This window comes from Salvelinus fontinalis, chromosome 13 (assembly GCF_029448725.1).
Source record: "Salvelinus fontinalis isolate EN_2023a chromosome 13, ASM2944872v1, whole genome shotgun sequence".
Lineage (NCBI taxonomy): Eukaryota > Metazoa > Chordata > Actinopteri > Salmoniformes > Salmonidae > Salvelinus > Salvelinus fontinalis.
The window spans coordinates 44071824-44091466 of NC_074677.1; the positions used below are offsets into that span (position 1 = coordinate 44071824).

The 19643-nt window shown below is 43.4% G+C and overlaps 2 long non-coding RNA genes across 2 annotated transcripts; both read right to left on the bottom strand.

Moving 5' to 3' along the window:
* Positions 1-5311: 5311 nt before the first annotated feature.
* LOC129868757 (uncharacterized) lies at positions 5312-7979 on the bottom strand. The gene is made up of 5 exons (XR_008761807.1): positions 7642-7979; positions 7529-7564; positions 6876-7430; positions 6483-6594; positions 5312-6390 (listed from the first exon to the last, which is right to left on the bottom strand). It is a non-coding gene; the product is annotated as an uncharacterized LOC129868757 (long non-coding RNA).
* Positions 7980-7983: 4 nt separating this feature from the next.
* On the bottom strand, positions 7984-13601 carry LOC129868760 (uncharacterized). The gene is made up of 3 exons (XR_008761809.1): positions 8332-13601; positions 8180-8241; positions 7984-8097 (listed from the first exon to the last, which is right to left on the bottom strand). It is a non-coding gene; the product is annotated as an uncharacterized LOC129868760 (long non-coding RNA).
* Positions 13602-19643: the final 6042 nt, after the last annotated feature.

The window sequence follows — 19643 nt, forward strand, 5'->3', positions numbered from 1 at the left end:
GTTGAGTGGAGCAACGAGACAATGTTTGACATTATCTAATAGTCTATTAGCATTAAGAAGATATTGTACTTTATCCATTATAACAATCTGAGACTCCTTATCTGCTGGTTTAATCACAATATTCTGAGTGCTGCTCCATGTTTTTAGAGCTTGACTCTGTTGCTTTGTAAGGTTAAACTTATTTACAGGTATGGGTCTAAAATTGTAAAATGAATCCACATCCCTACGTATAAGGGTCTGTATAGGTTCTGATACTGACTCAACTTAGGTTCCCAATGTGAGGGGTTTGTAAATAGTGTTTGGGGAAAATCTGTTTCATAAATCAAAATGGTCTAATCATTTCAATCATCTATGATAGATGTGTAGGTCCCTCCCTGCGGTCCAACCATTTAGAAGTTGGTATGAAAGTTAATCTTCTTTCTAGAACCTCACTCTAAGCTTGGTTGAGCCTGAAGGAGGAAGAGGTTTTTAAATGTAAGAATGTTGAGGAGTTGATAAGAACATTACATGTTTAATTGTTCTAGACAGTATTTTAAAATGTCAGAGGCAGTATCCCTACTCGAGTGAACCGGATCCCGGGGGTCTGTGCAAAACCTTAAGGTCATAAAATACACTGCTCAAAAAAATAAAGAGTACACTAAAATAACACATCCTAGATCTGGATGAATGAAATATTCTTATTAAATACTTTTTTCTTTACATAGTTGCATGTGCTGACAACAAAATCACACAAATTATCAATGGACATCAAATATATCAAACCATGGAGGTCTGGATTTGGAGTCACACTCAAAATTAAAGTGGAAAACCACACTACAGGCTGATCCAACTTTGATGTAATGTCCTTAAAACAAGTCAAAATAAGGCTCAGTAGTGTGTGTGGCCTCCACGTGCCTGTATGACCTCCCTACAACGCCTAGGCATGCTCCTGATGAGGTGACGGATGGTCTCCTGAGGGATCTCCTCCCAGACCTGGACTAAAGCATCCGCCAACTCCTGGACAGTCTGTGGTGCAACGTGGCGTTGGTGGATGGAGCGAGACATGATGTCCCAGATGTGCTCAATTGGATTCAGATCTGGGGAACGGGCGGGCCAGTCCATAGCATCAATGCCTTCCTCTTGCAGGAACTGCTGACACACTCCAGCCACATGAGGTCTTGCATTTACTTGCATTAGGAGGAACCCAGGGACAACCGCACCAGCATATGGTCTCACAAGGGGTCTGAGGATCTCATCTCTGTACCTAATGGCAGTCAGGCTACCTCTGGCGAGCACATGGAGGGCTGTGCGGCCCCCCAAAGAAATGCCACCCCACACCATGACTGACCCACCGCCAAACCGGTCATGCTGGAGGATGTTGCAGGCAGCAGAACCTTCTCCACGGCATCTCCAGACGCTGTCACATGTGCTCAGTGTGAACCTGCTTTCATCTGTGAAGAGCACAGGGCGCCAGTGGCGAATTTGCCAATCTTGGTGTTCTCTGGCAAATGCCAAATGTCCTGCACGGTGTTGGGCTGTAAGCACAACCCCCACCTGTGGACGTCGGGCCCTCATACCACCCTCATGGAGTCTGTTTCTGACCGTTTGAGCAGACACATGCACATTTGTGGCCTGCTGGAGGTCATTTTGCAGGGCTCTGGCAGTGCTCCACCTGCTCCTCCTTGCACAAAGGCGGAGGTAGCGGTCCTGCTGCTGGGTTGTTGCCCTCCTACGGCCTCCTCCACATCTCCTGATGTACTGGCCTGTCTCCTGGTAGCGCCTCCATGCTCTGGACACTACGCTGACAGACACAGCAAACCTTCTTGCCACAGCTCGCATTGATGTGCCATCCTGGATGAGCTGCATTACCTGAGCCACTTGTGTGGGTTGTAGACTCCGTCTCATGCTACCACTAGAGTGAGAGCACCGCCAGCATTCAAAAGTGACCAAAACATCAGCCAGGAAGCATAGGAACTGAGAAGTGGTCTGTGGTCACCACCTGCAGAATCACTCCTTTATTGGGTGTCTTGCTAATTGCCTATAATTTCCACCTTTTGTCTATTCCATTTTCACAACAGCATGTGAAATGTATTGTCAATCAGTGTGGACAGTTTGATTTCACAGAAGTGTGATTGACTTGGAGTTACATTGTGTTGTTTAAGTGTTCCCTTTATTTTTTTGAGCAGTGTACATATGAGATGAGTAATGTAGGGTATGTAAACATTTACATTTAAGTCATTTAGCAGACGCTCTTATCCAGAGCGACTTACAAATTTAAACATTATATGAAGTGGCATTAAGTGACTAGTGATACATTTTTTTACATCTATTTTTACATTATTAAAGTGGCTGGAGTTGAGTCAGTATGTTGGCAGCAGAAACTCACTGTTAGTAGTGGCTGTTTAACAGTCTGATGGCCTTGAGATAGAAGCTGTTTTTCAGTCTCTCGGTCCCTGCTTTGATACACCTGTACTGACCTCGCCTTCTGGATGATAGCGGGGTGAACAGGCAGTGGCTCGGGTGGTTGTTGTCCTTGATGATCTTTATGGCCTTCCTGTGACATCGGGTGGTGTAGGTGTCCTGGAGGGCAGGTAGTTTGCCCCTGGTGATGCGTTGTGCAGACCTCACTACCATCTGGAGAGCCTTACGGTTGTGGGCGGAGCAGTTGTCGTACCAGGCGGTGATACAGCCCGACAGAATGCTCTCGATTGTGCATGCTTTTGGTGACAAGCCGAATTTCTTCAGCCTCCTGAGGTTAAAGAGGCGCTGCTGCGCCTTCTTCACCACGCTGTCTGTGTGGGTGGACCAATTCAGTTTGTCCGTGATGTGTACGCCGAGGAACTTATAACTTACTACCCTACTACCCCCCTTACTACCCTCTCCACTACTGTCCCGTTGATGTTGATAGGGGGCTGCTCCCTCTGCTGTTTCCTGAAGTCCACGATCATCTGCTTTGTTTTGTTGACGTTGAGTGTGAGGTTATTTTACTGACGCCACACTCCGAGGGCCCTCACCTCCTCCCTGTAGGCCGTCTCGTCGTTTTTGGTAATCAAGCCTACCACTGTAGTGTTGTCTGCAAACTTGATGATTGAGTTGGAGGCGTGCATGGCCACGCAGTCATGGGTGAACAGGGAGTACAGGAGAGGGCTCAGAAAGCACCCTTGTGGGCCCCCAGTGTTGAGGATCAGCGGGGTGGAGATGTCACCACCTAGGGGCGGCCCGTCAGGGAAGTCCAGTACCCAGTTGCACAGGGCGGGGTCGAGACCCAGGGTCTCGAGCTTGATGACGAGTTTGGAGGGTAGTATGGTGTTAAATGCTGAGCTGTGGTCGATGAACAGCATTCTCACATAGGTATTCCTCTTGTCCAGATGGGTTAGGGCAGTGTGGTTGCAATTGCGTCATCTGTGGACCTATTGGAGTGGGTCTAGGGTGTGTAAGGAATTGTATTAGATATTGGTAACTTGTTTTAACAACTTCTCAACATTAGCTATGGTTGACACAATATACACACTCCCTTTTATATTGGACATATGCTGGACTCATTGGACACATGCACGACTCCCACAACTCCCCTCCCCCATGACAATCACTCAGACACACACAACTCAGGGTTGGAGCTCCAGACAAAGAACTACCTCAGGAACCAATGGAACGTGGACACCAGGCCTGTACAGGACTACCCAAGACCCAGATCGACCAATCGGAAGGCCAGACTCGCAGATCAACCTACTTTGCTTGTTGTCTATATATAAAACTGTACAACTGTGGAAACTCCCCTTTTCCTGATGACCCCATACGGATCAGATAGAAAGAGCCGTGCTGCACGCTTTGCATAATATTTTTACACTTGAATAAACCTGCCTTATTATAAAATTATCCACCTCGTCCTATGTCTCCACTTGGTCTCCTGTCTCAAGTAAAACGAATTATCAACAGGTGTCAGGTAGGGTGGAGGTAGTATGGTCCTTGACTAGTCTCTCAAAGCACTTCATGATGACGGAAATGAGTTTAGCTCAGTAACCGTAGCTTTCTTGGGAACAGTAACAATGGTGGCCCTCTTGAAGCATGTGGGAACAGCAGACTGGGATAAGGTTTGATTGAATATGTCCGTAAACACACCAGCCAGCTGGTCTGCGCATGCTCTGAGGACGCGGCTGGGAATGCCGTCTGGGCCTGCAGCCTTGCGAGGGTTAACATGTTTAAATGTTTTACGCACGTTGGCTGCAGTGAAGGAGAGCCCGCTGGTTTTGGTAGCGGGCCGTGTCAGTGGCACTGTATTGTCCTCAAAGCGAGCAAATAAGTTGTTTAGTCTGTCTGGGAGCAAGACATCCTGGTCCGCGACGGGGCTGGTTTTCTTTTTGTAATCCGTGATTGACTGTAGACCCTGCCACATACCTCTCGTGTCTGAGCCATTGAATTGCAACTCTACTTTGTCTCTATACTGACGCTTAGCTTATTTGATTGCCTTGTGAAGGGAATAGCTACACTGTTTGTATTCGGTCATGTTTCCGGTCACTCTGCGCTGATTTAAAAGCAGTGGTTCGCGCTTTCAGTTTCGCGCTTATGCTGCCATCAATCCACGGTTTCTGGTTGGGGAATGTTTTAATAAACCCTGTGGGTACAACATCACCGATGCACTTGCTAATAAACTTGCTCACCGAGTCAGCGTATTCCTCAATGTTGTTGTTTGACGCAATGCGGAACATATCCCAGTCCACGTGATCGAAGCAATCTTGAAGCGTGGAATCAGATTAGCTGGACCAGCGTTGAACAGACCTGAGCGCGGGAGCTTCCTGTTTTAGTTTCTGTCTATAGGCTGGAAGCAACAAAATGGAGTCGTGGTCAGCTTTTCCGAAAGGAGGGCGGGGAAGGGCCTTATTTGCGTCGCGGAAGTTAGAATAACAATGATCCAGGGTTTTACCAGCCCTGGGGCCTGTTGCACAAAACTAGGATAAGGGATTAAGCCAGGATATCTTGGTGATCCTGGCTCAATTGATCCGTAATCCGGTTGCACTAAAGATGGATAGGGGGCAGGAGGATATGTTATGGTATAAATTACCATGGAGATTTATTCTGTGGAGCTAGCCTGCTCCAGACCAGGCTAAATTCCAGGATCTATTTAATCTCATCCCTAATGTCAGTCAGCAGTCACCACAAATGGAAACCAATAGTTATTTCACTGCTCACTATACATTGTTATCACATATAACTAGACCCACTGTCATTATTTAAACGTTTGTGATCATTAATTTCAATGATTTTGGATAAAAAATAATTTTTAGATGATGTTGCTATCATTAGATAATTTACAGTTTCCCATAGACTAAGGCTATATATAAAATGATAGAATATTAGGGCCACAGAGGGGAAAAAAACACAAGTAATAATATTGTAACCAGTTGTTTTAAAGGAGGACAGTTGTTAAAATGACAGATGTGGGGCATTTCGTGAAATTGTACTTCAGTATGGTTTCATAAACAAAGACATGCTGATGTGCCAGAATATTAAGTATCACATTGTCATAAGTATCAAAACTGTAAAAACAATATGTAGCTTTTCTGCAGAAAGAACCAGCCTCATAAATTTATGACTTTATCCTTTTTCTTCAGTGTGGCCCTAGTACTCTGTCATATAAACAAATACACATTCCATATGAATATAAAAACACAATGTGTAACATTATGTTCCTTTATTGAATAAGGACAAAACAAAGCAGGTAAACCATCAGCTCCTTTCGAAACTGAAGTCACAGTGACTCTACAAGATGGAAAGCACAGAATCCAAGCATATTATACAAAATGATACATACACATTCAAAGGTCTGTATATAACACACCCTGCATGTCTGCACACTAAAATAAATGCAGGACAAATCCATACACATCAACTGAACAGACAAATGAATGGATGCAGTAGCCTCCCTGCAGCCTTGTATTACACACAGTATACCGCACAAACATCATAAGAGGCCAAATTCGTAAAAAAACGAACCCAAAAAAAACCCAAATTCCTCTGCCACCGCAGGACATATTTAACCAAAATTGAAAGCACACATACTAACTAAAATAATTCAACACATATTGGTCCCTCAGCAGCCGACCACTGTCGTCATCAGGGAAGATTGCCGGATTGTCCCAGTCCATGGCTGGTGGCACTCTGGGGGCCCTCTCCTTCCTCAGGCAGGCCACATTGTGGAGGACAGCACAAGCCACAGTAATATCACATGCCCTAACAGGGCTGACCCTTAATTTGTGAAGGCAGTGAAAGCGTGCCTTCAGGAGGCCAAAGGTCATTTCAACTCTGGCCCTGGTCCTGGCATGGGCATGGTTGTAGGCCTGCTGTGCTTCCTGGGGGTCTGTGAAAGGTGTCAGGAGAAAAGGCTGTCTCCCAGCAACACACCAGAGAATTCACCTGTCAACACAAAATCTCATCATTACTACCTCAAACACAGTGATATTCTTGACACAGCCATGATGGTTATAAATAGGGGTTGTGTGGCTTACCTTGTGATAGGCACTGATAGATTTCAGAGGCCCGAAAGATTCTGGAGTCATGGACTGAGCCAGGCCATTTTGCCACAACATTGCTGATCACACAGTCAGCATTGCAGACCATCTGAAATCATAAGATGAGGAATATTACACCAATCAATGCACATCACTGGCAATGCAGAGTGTTCGTCAATGGACAATATCAAAAAGTTATGTTCACCTGAACATTAATGCTGTGAAAGGATTTCCTATTCACAAAATCGGCCTCATGGGCACCTGAGGGGGCTTTTATCCTTATGTGTGTGCAGTCCACTGCACCAATGACATTGGGGAAACCTGTCACACAAAGTAATGAGTATCCTACTATGTGTTAACAGTTGTCCTGTAATTTGTAGATCCTCTTACCTGCAATCCTATAGAACTCCTCTTTGATGTCACAGAGTCTTCTGTGGCCAGGGAAGGAGATGAAGACATCTGCTAATGCTTTGATAGCCAGACACACACTCCTTATTGTGCGGCAAATTGTGGCCTTGTTCAGCTGTTCTGCATCCCCCACTGAGTACAGGAAGGCTCCACTAGCAAAAAAGCGCAAGGCCACACAAACCATTTGCTCCACACTCAGTGCATGGCTCCGTGCAGTGCGGTGCTTAATCCTGGGACCCAGTAGTCTGCATAGATACCTGATGCCATCTGCAGAAAACCTGTATCTTTCATATAGATGGTCATCAGGGAAGGCCAGTGGGTCCAACCGGTCCCTGAAGACCCTTTCTCGCCTGAAGGCTCTCCTCAGCACAAGTGCTTCTTCATCCACCACATCTCGCACGAATGGGCATGCCATTGTCAGAGCAGAAAGGAACACACAATTTTGGGCCTTCATATAGGCTAGTGGCCACACCTGGTGCTGGGGGGGTGGGCAAAAGAGGGCGATGCCTTATAACGATGACTTGGTTGTACTGATTGCTGGGAAAATAAAAAAAAACTTAGAAAGATGCCACCGTCCTGTGTGCTCACAATAAGAGCTCATATGTCATGGCTCACTTGACTTTAAGAGAATATACCTAATTTTTATTTTGAGCTGTGTCATCTTCTTGGAGCTGGGGGAGGAAAGAAAAATAATGATTAATACATTTGTTACAGTTAGCATACAGTGTACATTGAAGGTATATCTCACCTCCCTCAAGTTTTTTTATTTCAAGGTCCAGTTTCCTAATTGTCCTCTTTTTTATTTCGGACTCCAGTGCAAGATTTTCCATCTTTTTCTTCTTGTACTGAATGTCTATGTCTGCCAGTTCTATTTGGCGCCGGAGGTGGTTGCCATACAACTTTCTGATAGCTTGTGAGCTCTGTGAACACAATACAATTAGCGCAGCTGGAATTTGGCAGGATGTGGTGTCCTTTTATTAATACGCACTATGTTGCCAGGCTGGTTTTCCCACTGTATATCATCTGGGTCCTGTAAAAGAAATTAGATTTTTTGATTTTGATGAGGACTCCTCACCATTGTAGAGTAAATAGTACTTTCACAGTCTTAACATGATACCTCATGCCTTCTGGAATCCAGAGAGATGGTCTCCTCCTCATCATCGTCTCCATCATGTGCTGTTGCTGCTGCACTGGGGCCTTCACCCTATCACATTTAATCGGATTCATATTGAAGCTAGTAGACAAGACATGCCAGGCCTACAGTATGCCTTTGATGGAGTACTCACTGGATCAGCATCGTCTGGTGCTTGTGCTGGTGGCTCGAACAGGAACACAGTGCTGCCAGACACTGCAAGGCAATAGGTAAACCAAAGTCAGACAGTCCAAATTGATTCAATATGAATGTGGTTGTATCCCATGTAGAGATGGAAGGACATACCTTGAATGAAGCGGGTGGCATCTTGGGAGGAACCTATGCTCGTCTCTTTCCCCCCAGGGATCCCCTCTAAGACGGGCCTGCCTTTATTTAGCTCCAAGGCCATGTCCTCTGCTGGGGTAAGGTCAGCCTTTGGTGACCCACCACCCGTGCCTTGTCTGTGGGTATTCTTTTTCACTGCTAAAACAGTACAGACAATGTGTGAGCAGGCACCTTCTGGGTACAATATATGCTTGTGCTTTGTTAAATATTAGTCAGGGACCATACCATTCTGCAGAATGTTCTTGTATTTGATTTTGACCTGCTGCCATGTCCGTTTTGGCCCGTTCATGTTTAATCTACACACACACACACACACACACATTTAATGGAGTCACACTGCAAAAAATTACTTGCTATTTTTGTCTTGTTTTCAGTAAAAATATCAAAATGTATCATAGCTTTATACAGTGTGATGGAGTTACTTTACACAATTTCACTCATATCTGCAGTGCATTTCAATTAAAAATTTAACCGTTTCATAATTACAGTACAACTGCATTTTTGGAGATGTGAATTAAATATTTGAATTGTAATTGTGATGTTTCAGCGGAGCGGTGACTGTGTAATTGTGCACTACTTACGCATTCAGGCGGTCTGCAATACTTTGCCACGCTTTTTCTCTTTGCTTTATCACTGTGGCGGTGTTGCCTTTCTTCTTAATTATATCTTTTACCTCCTCGTATGCATCCATGAGGATTTGTGCTTCCGACGGGGAAAAGTACGCGGCTCTAGTTGCCATGGTAAATCAGTTAATCTGTGATCTGTGGCGGGGTCTATTTGAGTGAGCCGTGAGCGCGCACCTATCCAGGATTGGTTTCACCTGGCTTAATGAATCCGTGTCTGCTCATCCTGGCTTGGTCTTTGTGCAACCAATTAAGCCTGGACGCACATGTTTTGGCTTCATTGAGCTCAGCTGAGTCATTTATCCCGGATGTCTTAATTCTACTTTTGTGCAACAGGCCCCTGGTTGCACAATTGATATACTGATAGAATTCAGGGAGTCTTGTTTTCAGATTAGCCTTGTTTAAATCACCAGCTACAATGAATGCAGCCTCGGGATATGTGGTTTCCAGTTTACATAGAGTCAAATGAAGTTCGTTCAGGGCCATCGATGTGTCTGCATCTGAGGGGATATGCGGCTGTGATTATAATCGAAGATAATTCTCTTGGTAGATAATGCGGTCGGCATTTGATTGTGAGGAATTCCAAGTCAGGTGAACAGAAGGACTTGAGTTCCTGTATGTTGTCATGATCACACCACGTCTCGTTAATCATAAGGCATACACCCCCCGCCCTTCTTCCTACCAGAAAGATGCTTGTTTCTGTCGGCGCAATGGGGGAAGAAACCAGCTGGCTGTATCGACTCCGATACTTGTCTCGAGTGAGCCATGTTTCCGTGAAGCAAAGAACGTTAGTATCTTATGTCTCTGGAATGCTACCCTTGCTCAAATTTCATAAGGTAGACACTGCTTCGTCTGCCCCTTTTACGGCGTCGTTGTTTTGGATCGCGGGCTGGGATCCGATCCATTGTCCTGAGTGGTGGGCAAAACACAGGATCCGCTTCGGGAAAGTCGTATTCCTGGTCGTAATGTTGGTGAGTTGACGTTGCTCTTATATCCAATAGTTCCTCCCAACTGTATGTAATAAAACCTAAGATTACCTGGGGTAACAATGTAAGAAATAACACGTAAAAAAACTAAATACTGCATAGTTTCCTAGGAACGCGAAGCGAGGCGGCCATCTCTGTCGGCTCCTGCTGTTAAAACAAATTATTTAAAACAAGTTCAATAAAGAAAACCAAGGTGAGGCCCACTGTCGTCCCGTTTTAAAATCTTCAAAATGTTGAAAGACGTGCCTATGTACCCATATATTTATACAAAAATATGCGTATACATCCCCACAAGGGGGTGAGGGATAACATAGTGGTGATACAACATAACACTATCCTTCATCGCCGTGTTTGTGTATATATAAGGCTGTGTAAAACTCAAATTAAGGAAAAAGAAAAGTACAAATGAAAAAGTAGCCAAAAAGAGACCCCTCTGACATTTGTGTGGAACCTGCCTTCCTAAAAGCAACACTAAAGATCTAGAGGTATCCCGGCCACGACGCGTTTCTGCCTTACTCGGCTTCATCAGGTAGGAGGGAGAAAAATATAAAACATTATAATATTGTGTTTACACATGTGGTGTTCTGTGTGTTTTACTTGCCTTATTGTAGTCTTGATTGAATTTGTGGAGCAATGTGTTGTCTGGTTGTCCCCCCTGTAAAGTTGTGAGGTGTGCTGCCTCTAGTGTTTGGTGGGCGTGGCCCAGGTGGTGTGGGCCTTTTTGTTTGGTCTGTACTGTTGCTATGCGGTGTGGCAGAAAACGGGTATTGGTGTAAGGGGTTCAGATAAAGGTGAGAATTTGAGTGAGATGCAGTTAAGGTTGGTGGGGGGTTAGAGTAAAGGTGCCTGCGCAGCTCAATACCCTCCCGCTTTAAAATAAAGTTTCTACTACTGGCATATTTGATACTCAACTTTTTAATCGTATCCTTGAGTTTCTCCCACCACAACCCAATATTAACATGCGTAATAGGATTATTTAATTAAATATTAATACATCTAGAAATTACATTTATATATGTATCTTCTTTAAGCAAGCTAGCATTCAAACACCTCTCCTCTCCACACCAAAACCTATTTGAAATGACATTACTGCTGTGAAGTTATGACATCCTCTGAACATGCTGTACCACTTCTTCCTTAGCTGGACATAAATTCTGCTTTGTTTTAATTCATTTATAACCACCTGCCTTCTCAAACACTCTTCTGTTTTGATTTTCAGCCCTCCATATATATCTACTAGATTTTCCTCATTCATAACTTTCCATAAAGCATTTCTAGAAGAATCATATCTGAAACTATCACAACGAGAGACATCCATTCTACTACACTTCACATTAAAGTCTCCTACCAGTATACAGTTTTCTGAGCACTGTGTTTTAGGTTGTGAAACATATCTCTCCTTTCAGATTCAATGTTTGAAGCATAAACATAAATTAAACAGTGACATTTTGAACTTCAAAATCAATTACAATAAGTCTGCCATGATTGTCTGCATATATTTGTTTGACATTTTAAACCACATTTATCAAAATAGCCACTCCACATGTTTTATTACTTCTGTGACTACAAAAGATTAGATCAGACCATTTACTCTTAATCTCCTGTATTGGAGTCCGTCCAATTTAGTCTCCTGAAAACACAACATGTCTGCCTTAACAGACACCAAAACCTGCTCAAATTTGTTTCCAATTAGGGATGCAACTTCAATAATTATTCATGTGTGCAGAAATATAACCAGAATCAAACACGTCATTTCAAAAGAGACATTATTTTTTCCAAAACCCATCATCTCCCTAGCTTTCGACAATGACCTCTTATTTCTTGCATACATCCTAAGGATCCTCATTATCTATTTCATCATCCGTCTCATGACTTGGATTTGAAAAGTGTGATTTAACAGTGCCATCGACTTCAGTGGACCCAGTCCTCTCTTTGGTGTCATTTTTACACAGGCTTAAGACTGGCTCAGGCACCTGAGAAGCACCATCTCTACCTGTGTATCTAGTTCACCCATCATGTGCTGCTGTTCCACCTTGTCAGCAGCAGAGACTAAAACTGCGTCTCGTGTATTGCCAGACGACATTACTCTCCAAGCATATCTGCTACGGTCTCTGGAATCACCTGTATCTGCGACACACTCCATGTCACTCTCTCCCTCCCTCTCCATAGGCACACTCCCCTCATCTTCCTCAGAAGTGAGGTCCATTGTTTGCAAAAATAAGTGATCTTTTCCCTTATTACATCTACATTTATCTTTGGGTCTGTCACACATTCTGCACACATGAACTATGTTCAAACATTCTCTAGCATAATGCCCTTGTTCACTACATTTATGGCATGTGAATTCTGGGCATTCCTTAAGTATGTGCCCTGGCTGAATGCATAGTCTACATACCTTCACTTGACTGACATGGATCACACAGAAGTATTCAAATCCCTCGACTGTATTGAATTTAGTTGAAAATTTCAAGGATTTCACACTTTTCAAAATCTCATCCTGTCTACAATGTCTGTTCCTGGACACATCCTCTTCTTAATCGGCGTGGTTGCCTTCACTTTCCAGCCTTGTGATTTCACATGTAATTCACCATCCGTAATAAATGCAGGCAAGTTCAAAAAGGACACCACAAGTTCATTGTTCCCCAGTTCTTTAGCCATGATTTGACAGTTCTTTATCTTGAGCCCGTCCATTAGTCTTTCTTTCCCATTTACATGCGACATTGTTATGTAACGATCGTTGTCCTCGTCTGATGAGGAACAGGAAGGATCGGACCAAAATGCAGCGTGGTACGTGTCCATGTTAAATTTATTAAACTGAACACTGAATACAAAATAACAAAGGTGAAACAACGAGAATCGAAACAGTTTATCAGGTGACACAACAGGAAACAACTACCCACAAACACAGGTGGGAACAGGCTACCTAAGTATGGTTATCAATCAGAGACAACAATTGACAGCTGCCTCTGATTGGGAACCATACCAGGCCAAACACAGAAATATAGAACAAAACAGAATGCCCACCCCAACTCACGCCCTGACCAAACCAAAATAGAGACATAAAAAAGGAACTAAGGTCAGGGCGTGACATGTTACTTCATACTTATTTCCGTCTTTGGTTCTACATTCAAGTATCGTTCCACAAACTTATTTGACCTTATTTTGTCTTCTCCAATGATTTCCACATTCACCGTCAGTTCTTTCTCATACTTCTATTCAGTTCTTAATTTAAAACGATTTTCTGTTGTCCTTTCTCGTCGTCGAAGTCATGGCGTCTGTCCGGTTATTTTCAGCAGAATCCCCCAAACAGCTCACTCCGTTGGGGGATAATGATGCAAATGTTTAAGAAGAGGATAAACTACACTCAGAAAAACGTTTAAATTTATGTATCAAATAAACCTAAAAAAACAATATTCTCTCGCTCTCAAACACTCAGCCACCTGCTGCTCATTTACTTCCTGAAATTCCCCCCAAAAAGCGTATTCATATGGTATGGCCGTAAGCCATGGAAGTAGAGTTGGAAAGACTATTTCAAGTTTATCTAACTCAAAAAACTTTGAGTTAGAGGGCTCTCTATGGTCAGGGCGTGACAATCTGCATATTGATGAATGAAACTATACCCTCCTTGCGGCGTCTGTACACAGTTTATCTTTTTTAAGGAAAGCTGCTAAAGGTTTAGCCGATATGACATATAAAGGGCACCCCTGTCTCTCAGATCTCTCAAGAATAAAAGAATCAGTTAAAACCCCATTACACTTCACCCTACTTTTGCATTCTTATATAAGAATTTTATCCATCCTATTATTTTATTTCCAAACCCACTTAAACATAAAATCATGTTCCACCCAATCAAAAGCTTTATTTAAATCTATAATTAAAACAATTCCCCCTATCTATCCCCATTCATTTTATTTATCACATCTCTAATTGTATCAGCTATATCTCTACCAGGCACACTATAATATCATTTAAAACTTTCTTCATCCTATTTGCTAATATTTTAGCTAAAATCTTTGAATCTGTATTCAATAAACTAATTGGCCTATAATTCTCCAGGTTCAGTTTACTCCCCTTGTTTTTATATAAAATCGTTATCAGCCCTGTCACCATAGATTCTGAAACACTATTGATATACTTCCAATAAAATAGGTGCTAAAAGACTACCATATATTTTATAAAACTCTTCTCCAGGACTCTTAATTGTAAATCACATCTTTGACTTATCTTCCCATCACGTTTGTCCTCCATCAATTTGAACCTCCACACTATCCAACATCTCCTTTACACACCCCTCATCCACCTCCCCTTTCTTAAATAAATCCTCATAAAAATTCTGCAGATAACAGTATCTCTACAATCATTTACAAACTTTACCCTTTACATGTTCAATCTCTCTAATATTTGTTCTCCTTTTAACTCTTCTCTAAACCAAGAAAAAAGGAAGTACATTTCTCCCCCTCCAAAACATACTTTGCCTTACTTCTGATAATTGCACCCTTACACTTATCTATTTCATATTTACTCAGTTTTGCTTTTAATTCCAAAAACTTTTCTATATTATAATTGGGTACACTATCACATTTTCTAATTTCTTCATTCAACTGGAGATCTGGTGCTTAACACTCGCACCTCTCCATTAGGCTCAATGCCCACTTTCGCCCGGCACAGGCGGAGCGCAGGCTTAGGAAGAACTGAACCCTCCCAGCGCCACAGTACGCAGAGCCAGGGCAGGATACCCTCGGCCGAAACGGCGCACCGGAGACCAAACGCGCTGAGCTGGCACAATCCGCCCTGGCTGGATGCCCACTCTCGCATGGCACTTGCGGGGGCCTGGCATATAGCGCTCCGGGCTATGAGCGCGCACTGGAGACACTGCGCTTCACCGCATAACACGGTGCCTGACAAGTACCACGCTGCTTCCGGTAAGCACGGGGAGTTGGCTCAGGTCTATCGCCTGACTCCGCCAATCTCCCCATGTGCCCCTGTTACGAATCCCTTTGGCCCGACAGTCTAGGGGGGATGGTAACAAGACCCTTAACATAACTCATGCAAAGTGTAACGGTGAGAACGAAATAACACAGACAACTTAATTACCGTCAAACACACAGGGTTTATTTGTAAACACACGGTAAAGGAGGGAGCAGGAAAAGGGGCTGAGCTGGACCCAAGGAAAGAAAGAATAATAATCCAAAAACACCCCTAAACTAGACTAACCTATTTCAACAACAGCTAACTAACTAACCAAAAATGCAGTGGGTGGTCCGCCCAGTTCTAACTAGTGTATTTAACAAAGTTTACCTACGGGTAGTGTATGCCCATGGGCGACCTGTCTGGTTTCACCCTTTTCCCACCATCAAACAAACACTCAAACACCATAACCAAAAACAATACTCACAGGTGGGGACAAAGTGACATGTAGATGCTAAACCACACAATGGATCTACAGACATATGGCATTGACAGAGAGATTGAGCTCTAGAGTACACAACTGACAGGGTTTTTAAACCAAGGGAAAAGGAGCAGGTGTCTTCTGGTTAGCGACTGATTGGGGAACGATGATTGTCACCTGTGAGTAGGGGAGAACGAGAGAACAGAAATACACACAGAATACTTGTATCCGTAACAGCCCCCCCCCCCCCCCCCCCAAAAAAAAAAAACTGGGGGCTGGCGCGCTGCCTCGCCTCATATTGCCGCCTCTCAGCTTTAGCTGCCTCTAGTTCTTCCTTCGGGCGGCGATATTCCCCAGCCTGTCCCTAGGGCCCCTGTCCGTCCAATATCTCCTCCCAAGTCCTGAACCCTCTGCTCCTCGTTACCAAAGCGCAGCGTGGTAAGTGTTCATGCTTTAATTTCAACTGAACACTAATAATAAAAATAACGAAGAGAAATGAACGAAAACCGAAACAGTCCTGTCAGGTGCAGAAACACAAAACAGAAAATAACTACCCACAAAGCATTGGTGGGGAAAAGCTACCTAAGTATGGTTCTCAATCAGAGACAACGATAGACAGCTGCCTCTGATTGAGAACCACACCCGGCCAAACACAAAGAAATACAAAACATAGAATAAAGAACATAGAATGCCCACCCAAATCACACCCTAACCAAACCAAAATAGAGATAAAAAGATCTCTACGGTCAGGGCGTGACACCCATTATTATCAAAATGTTTTACATTTTCCTCAACAAAATTGCAACACCACTTGAATTCCCCCTACCATTATTTACACAAATAAAATCTCTCCATATTTGTTTTACTTCTAAAATAGTAATTGTCCCAATGTGTCTCTTGTAGACATAAAATATCAGAATTCTTCATTTGCACTATACTTTGAAATTTTTCCGTTGTCCTTAACTTCTTTGGGATACCCCCCCCCCCCCCTTCTCTCAATTTCCGCCTGAAGACGTACCCAAATCGAACTGTCTGTAGCTCAGGCCCAGGAAGGAAGGATAGGCATATTCTTGGTATCATTTCAAAGGAAACACTCTGAAATTGTGGAAATGTGAATTGAATGTAGGAGAATATAACACCATAGATCTGGTAGAAGAAAATACAAGGATAGAAGAAAATACAAGGAAATAAACATACTTTTTCTGTTTTTATTGTTGTTGCATCATCTTTCAACTGAACAAGAACAGGCAAACATTCAGATATTATGCTGGGGATAATTTTGATGCAGAACATAAGTTGGCAACAGTATTAGAAAAAAGTTTCAAAAGATATCTTCAGGAACGAGTGAGCTACATGACATTGAGCATGTAGTCCCCCAGGTCTCCCACATAAGTTGCCCAAATGTGGCCAAATTGGTACAGTGATACATTTAAGTAAATTACTATATCCAAAATACTAAAATGCTATTCTAACACACACCCCAACAAAAAATTAGATTTTTTTTTTAAATAACAAGGGTAACTATTTACACACATTCAATGTATAATATACAATATTGTGAAGACCCTCAGTCCTCTACATAATATTGTTCTGCTGATGCCATGCCGAATAGCAGTCTTTCTGCTGTAAAGCAGAGGGGTACTGAACAGGTGGTACAGGTGATGGGACATTTCCTGTGACAAAGCACACAGACGCCTCCCCACTGTGCCCTTTTTGCCCTGAGGCACATTCATGCCTGCAGAGATGAATCTGGGCAGGTGAACAGCACTGGTTGGAGCAGAATGGGCAGAGGTAGAGGGAACAGAAGGTGCTGCAGTAGACTTGCTGTAGCAAGCAAGCTCCTGGATGAGCAGCTCTCGGAAGGCTAGCTGTGAGATGTGGGGCTGTCCACGGCTCTTAGCCATTTCCTTCTGGAGGATGAGGGAATTCACCACAGCAATGTCAATGAAGTGATAGAAAAATGTCTTGAACCATTTCATTGTCTTGTGGAGCACATTGTAGTAGCCAATCAGTGCATCTGACAGGTCCACACCTCCCATGCTCTTGTTGTAATCCTTGATAGCTAAAGGAATGGGGACATTTTTGGTGGTCCATGCCCCGGCACTGTCTTTCACACGCCTGATGACATGATCCCCACTGAAGGACTTGTGGATAGTGGAGCACATGACCACCTATCTGGTATCCATCCACTTCACAAACAGCAGGCCGTCTTGGCGAATCCATCTCATGGTCCCCCGCTCACGCTTAGGCATGTCGTTCACCTTTGTCTTCGGAAAGCCCACTCTGTTGGTCCGAATGGTGCCACAAGCCCACACCTCCAGCTTCCTCAGGTCTGCAAACAGGGTAGGGCTAGTGTAGAAGTTATCCACAAAAAGTTTGTAGCCCTTCCCTAGCAGCTGAAAATCGAATAACTGCATAACGGAATAATAACTGAGTCCCTTACCGGTCGCAAAACTGCTCTTCCCCTCATAGACAAAAAAATTACATGTGTATGCACACGCAGAATCAGCCAAAACAAACAGCTTGTAACCCCACTTAGTTGGTTTATTACGCATGTATTATTTTAGGCCAATTCTGGCCTTTGAGGCTACCATCCTCTCATGGATGGACAGGTTCTGGGCAGGCTGAAAATAAGTTTTGCATGCCTCAACGGTGAGGTAGAGGTTTTATTTTGCAAAGCTTATCAAACCTTGCTGTCCCTCTTCTTCTCGTTGTCCTCATCAACTTCTGGGTAACTGATGTGAAGCGCCCGTGAGATTGTCAGAAACATTTTGCAAGACATGACAGTGGAGGGGAAAGGCAGTTGATAGAGGGCAGCAGTCTTTCATGCACATTTGTTGCCTGCTGGAGGTCATTTTGCAGGGCGCTGGCAGTGCACCTCCTTGCACAAAGGCGGAGGTAGCGGTCCTGCTGCTGGGTTGTTGCCCTCCTACGGCCTCCTCCACGTCTCCTGATGTACTGGCCTGTCTCCTGGTAGCGCCTGCATGCTCTGGACACTACGCTGACAGACACAGCAAACCTTTTTGCCACAGTTCGCATTGATGTGCCATCCTGGATGAACTGCACTACCTGAGCCACTTGTGTGGGTTGTAGACTCCGTCTCATGCAACCACTAGAGTGAGAGCACCGGCAGCATTCAAAAGTGACCAAAACAGCAGCCAGGAAGCATAGGAACTGAGAAGTGGTCTGTGGTCACCACCTGCAGAATCACTCCTGTTTTGGGGGGTGTCTTGCTAATTGCCTATAATTTCCACCTTTTGTCTATTCCATTTGCACAAGAGCATGTGAAATTTATTGTCAATCAGTGTTGCTTCCTAAGTGGACAGTTTGATTTCACAGAAGTGTGATTGACTTGGAGTTACATTGTGTTGTTTAACTGTCTAGGATCAGCGTGCCGCTAGCGGCACTCCCCCCCCCCCCCCCACTGAAAAACCAGTGCCGCGAAATTCAAAAAAAATATTTTTTTTAAATATTTAACTTTCACACATTAAAGTCCAATACAGCTAATGAAAGACACAGATCTTATGAATCCAGTCAACATTTCCGATTTTTAAAATGTTTTACAGGGAAGACACAATATGTAAAGATGTACATCTATTACCTAAAAACACATTAGCATATTCCACCATCTTTTATTTGTCCACCAACACCAGTAGCCATCACCAATTCGGCTAAACTAAGATATTTATAGCCTCTAACCAACAAAAAAACTCATTAGATGACAGTCTGATAACATATTTATGGTATGGGATAGGTTTTGTTAGAAAAAAGTGCATATTTCAGGTAGATGGCATAGTTTACAATTGCACCCACCATCACAAATGGACTAGAATAATTACAATGAGCAACGTGTTTACCTAACTACTAATCATCAAACATTTCGTAAAAATACACAGCATACACGAATCGAAAGACACAGATCCTGTGAATACAGACAATATTTCAGATTTTCTAAGTGTCTTACAGCGAAAACACAATAAATCGTTATATTAGCTTAGCACATAGCAATTAGCAGCCCAGCATTGATTCTAGCCAAAGTGAGCGATAAAAGTCAACATCGCCAAAAGATATTAATTTTTTCACTAACCTTCTCAGAATTCTTCCGATGACACTCCTGTAACATCACATTACAACATGCATATACAGTTTGATCGAAAATGTTTATATTTAGCCACCAAAATCATGGTTAGACAATGTGAAATGTAGACAAGCTGGTAAAGAAAACGTCCTTGCGCCACTTAGACAGTGATCTACTCTTATACATAAATACTCATA